This window comes from Crocodylus porosus, unplaced genomic scaffold (assembly GCF_001723895.1).
Source record: "Crocodylus porosus isolate Cpor-Errol unplaced genomic scaffold, CroPor_comp1, whole genome shotgun sequence".
In the NCBI taxonomy this organism is placed as follows: domain Eukaryota; kingdom Metazoa; phylum Chordata; order Crocodylia; family Crocodylidae; genus Crocodylus; species Crocodylus porosus.
The window spans coordinates 309,820-314,382 of record NW_017728949.1 but is presented as its reverse complement, the minus strand read 5'-3'; the positions used below and the strand labels follow the sequence as shown (position 1 = coordinate 314,382).

The 4,563-nt window shown below is 55.8% G+C and overlaps 2 long non-coding RNA genes across 2 annotated transcripts in view; both read right to left on the bottom strand.

Annotated features, from left to right (window-relative positions):
* Positions 1-519: 519 nt before the first annotated feature.
* LOC109322675 overlaps positions 520-4,563 on the bottom strand; it is a 12,602-nt gene continuing 8,558 nt past the window's right edge. Inside the window, exons 4-5 of the long non-coding RNA XR_002104454.1 lie at positions 2,611-2,614; positions 520-594 (exon numbers count right to left, since the gene is read on the bottom strand). This is a non-coding gene — a long non-coding RNA (uncharacterized LOC109322675). The remainder of the gene's footprint in view (positions 595-2,610; positions 2,615-4,563) is intronic.
* The window catches only part of LOC109322676, a 7,349-nt gene continuing 6,622 nt past the window's right edge, over positions 3,837-4,563 (bottom strand). The window contains exon 2 of the long non-coding RNA XR_002104457.1: positions 3,837-3,946. This is a non-coding gene — a long non-coding RNA (uncharacterized LOC109322676). The remainder of the gene's footprint in view (positions 3,947-4,563) is intronic.

Sequence of the window (4,563 nt, the reverse complement as noted above, 5' to 3'; positions counted from 1 at the left end):
GTCTGGTTGCTGGTCCAACTGCAGGGTCACAGGAGTGGGCTTCACCTCTGGCCAGGCTAGGTCCACCCACAATAGGGACAAACTGACCCAAACATACTGCTTCCAAAACCCCTGGGGCTCCAGAATCATAAAGCTGAGGACACTCCCAAACCCACCCCACACCCCCACGCAGAACCCCAAAACAGAAGAGACATTCCAACATAGTGGGCAACATCCTGCCGGTCCGAGTCTGTCATCCAACACTGGCCCACAGCTCTGCCACGATGAAGTCTTCTCACCCACTTCCCCCCATGCAGGCCAGGCCTCTGGCAAGAGCACAGAACACACCTTCAGCACAAGGGAAGGCAGGCAGGCAGGCACTACACACACCACCCATCCCAACACCACCAGTCACCGGGCTTCGGCAGTTTATTCCGCTTGCAGCCAGGGAGCTGCCTCAACGAGGCAACTGCAGGCTTCACCGCGCAGCCACTACCAAGTGGCTCCAACCCCAAGAGTCAGATGCACACTGTACTTGGACACACGGCTCCTTTTCCAGGCCTCCAGACATTGCAGCCCATCCTCCTCACCACACAGGGAGCACCAGTCCAACACCTACACAGACAGAGGGGCAAAAAAAGAAAACCCCTCAATACAAATGCGAGGCCAGAGACATCAAACCAGAAGGACAAAATAACCCACCCATAAAAACAAACTAAAATGCCCATGGAAAAAAACTCCCCACCAAACAGCAACAGTGCCCCACGCCACAAGTCTCCCAGCTATGACTGGGCACACCCACAGGACTCCATGCAAGGGGAGTCCAAGTACCCTCCCGCTTCCTCCAACATGCCCACAGCACCAGGTCTGTGGCTCTTCACCTTGAACCCCCCACCTCCTCCCACACCACACAAGCCAGCTGAGCAGCACACCCTCCCTTCCCCAAATAAATAACACGTCTATTAACACTTTCAAACACCCCTCAAAGCACTGAGATCACAGCACCCCCCACCACCACCACCTAGGGTGCACACAGCAACCCACATGCCCACCGAGGAGACAGGAAGCATTAAGACCCCTCTGAACTTCCCCTCCAATTACGGGGGCAGAACTTCAGCACCACAGAACAGTTCCCTCCTTTCAGTCCTGCAAAGAGCAAAGACAGGCAGCAGTGAATTCAGGCACACTGAAGGAAGATGAGACAGGCAGAAATGCAACAAACCATTCCCAGCACTGGGAAGGCCCTCTGGCAACAGCAGGACACAGGCCAACACAAACCCAGTCACCTGGCCCAAAACCTAGAAGTGCAAGACCAACACCCAAGTGCCAGAGGCAAGCACAGTCTGACAAGCCTAAATGCTCCCTGCGGGCAAGGGCAGGAGTTCACAACCTTTCCTTCTACAAGACCATCACCAGCACCACCAAGGGAGACCGAGAGATGCTCCCCGGCAAGCCAGCGCAAATCCACCTCCCAACTGCCATGGATCAAATGTCCCGATTCGCATCTCGCCTATTGCAGGCTCCGTGCAGGAAGGGCTCCAGCCCAGGGACACCACACGGGCAGAAGCCTCGCACCAGGCCGCCGGAAAATGAATGCGCCGACATCCGCTTCCTCCACCAAACTTGCTCAGGTCACAGGTGCTGGGTCTCCACCTCTTCTTCCCAATGCCCACTTCAGAGACTTGAGCCGTGGCCAGATGACTCACGTACATGTCACCAAAACAAAGAGCAATTAGGAAGTGTTATATGGGACACAGGGCTCACAGCCCTGAGTGCAAAAGCAGCCCCCGAGAATCTAAAGGCAATACCCCCACCCAGCCTAAACAAGGCACACGGGGCAGTCAGACCCCTCCCTAAGGTGGATGCCATTTGAGGTGGCAGGAAAAAACCCACCACAACCTTCCAGTCCTGACAAGAGCAGAAAAGGAACAAGTGCTACAGACATTTTGCAGAGAGGTAGAAAGAGAGAGAGGCACCAGTGACACCCCCAGGCACACAGGACATAGCGCTGTTCCCAGGACTGAAGGGAGGCCTGTAGCAACAGCAAGTCAGGGGCATGAACACAAACCCACTGCTCAGGCTCAACACCACTCCAGAGAGGGACCACACCTGCACCCCAAGTGCCACAGATGAGCCCAGGTCAAACACCCCAGAAGCTCCCTAGACATCCATCGTTCCTCCTATACACGGACTCCAACAGACTCAGACTGGCCAGCCCAGCCCTACACCACATTTGGCGGCAGCCCTGGCCAAAAAGCCCCCTGCTTGACTTGCTGCCCTGGAAGCAAAAACCTCAGGAGGCTATCCCAAACCAGGGCTATCCTACCCCACCCACACCATCCCCAACCAAAATACAGCCACCACCCAACCCCCTCCCCACCAACCGCTCCCCCATCCCTTTGCTACCTCCATCCTGCATGTGTGTTGCACAACTCCGATGGCTCGCATACTTCATGCCTGACCAAGGCCCCTGGGACAGGGGAAAACCCACACGTGCCTTGTCAGTGCAAAACAGGGATGACAAATAAGTGCAAAGTAAAAAATAGGTGGAAGGTCCTCCCCGAGCCCTAAGCAGATGCAATTAACCCACCTCACCCACAGACTTAGACCTCACACAGGCTTCCCTGGGACCTGCCTGGGCAGGATATTCAACATCCAAATCAAGGAGACATCTAGGTCACAGCAACCAGAGCACACGCAAGACACGGCCATCACACGGAACACCTCGCCATTGCCAACATCTACTACTCGCCACAGCCATCTTCATTGCGCTCCTTCTCCAGCCCTCTCGTTGTCACTGCCCATGCCCCGGCTCCACAGGGACCTGTGAAGGGGCACAAGGAAAACCTCACCAAAATGATCCAGAGCAAAACAACGCAGCAACAGCTCCCCCCAAAGCAAGCTCTCACCCATCGCAGGCTCCACGCACCAAGGGCAGGCAGCTCCATGCTTCATGAGTTCAAAGGCTCTTCTCCTTCTCCCCAATGTCCACTTCTCCTCCCTGCCCAAAAGTCCTGGTAAAGAGAACACCCCTCCCTGCCAATAAAGCAGCAATTGCCATAAAACAGCACAGCTCAGGCCTCACAGCACTGGCATCCAAAAACCAGCCTACTTTGCTCCCACAAAGCTGACAGGATGCAGCCAGACCAGTGTCACAGCTCTCCCCTCCCAGCCAAGGGAGGCCATTTATATGTGCACACACAGGCCTCCCCCTTCACTTCCAGAAAGAGCAAAGAAAAAGGCAAAAGAGGCTGAGACAGAAAGACTGCAGTGACGAGGAGACGGAGCCATCGGTGACACACCCAGACAATTCCCAGAACTGAAGCGGGAGGCTCTGGTAATAGCATCAGCAAGGCAGAAAAACAATCCTCTGCCCTGCTACAGCCTAGATAGAATCAAGCTCTGCACCCATGCCAAAAGCAAACCCTGCTCAAAGGACCACAAATCCCCCATGCTGGGGGGAAGCAATGCCCAGGCTTTACAAGGAGGCAACTGAGGGACTCCCAGGCACAACAGCATGGCCTTGCAACGCTGCAGAGCCCACCCCTGGTGCTACAACCTCCTGCCAAAGCAGTGCTGCCCCAGGAGCGTCAAGCTCAATGTACCAGAGACTTCTCTGCCCCTCTTCTCCTTCCACACCAAACACACTTTGCACCATCCCCCCTGCCTCCACCTTCCACCCTTCTCTGCAAGGACCAGGACCCTGCAAATGGAAGCAAAACAGCCAGGCAGTCCAACATCAGAATCAAAGTCACAAAGTCAGGCACCTCGAAGCTCTCCAAGGCTGGCCTCTGGTGGGACCAGAGCACAGCGGCCGCAGCATAGGCAGGAGACACCACCACAGAAAGGACCTTTGCTCTGTCCTCCACTACTCACCACAGTCAGAAACATCCAGATCCATCTCCAGTCATCTCCCCTACCTGGCCAATCCCCAACAGCCACGGCTGGGCTGGGGGAAAACAGATGCCTGCAAGACACAGAAAAGCTTCACCAAAACACAAAAAGGAAAATGTGGAGGCAACTGGCAGATGGGAGACAAGTCACACGCTGCTCCAAGTAAGCACTCACCCACCACAGATGCACAGGGATCCAGCAAAGACGCCACAAAAGCCAGAGGCCTCACACCAGGCAACCGTGACCGGACCTCCTCCAGCATCTCTGGGACGCTTCACCTTCTTCCCACCGTCCACTGCACATCGTCCTCAGAAACCTCGGGACAAAGACCAAACAAACCCGCCCCCCTCCCCCCCCGAGAAGCCATTACTGCCATCGGCACAATGCACACACCTCACTACTAGCATCGGTGGCCCTCCTGTCCAGGACCCCGAGACCAGCCTGCTTTGCCCCCCAACACTGACAGGGCGCAGACAGACCCTTCTCCAGGATGTCCCCTCCCTAGCAGGGGATCCCGTTTGTGTGCGCCAACACCGCCCGCCCGCCCACCTTCAGCTCTGGGAAGGACCGAACAAAACACCCCAGTGATTTTAATAACAAACTAAATCTATTCCAACACGGAGGAAAGGCAGCAAGAAGGCACAGCAGCCCCCCTGGCTCTCCAGAGACCTAGCGGACCTACTGTGGCTA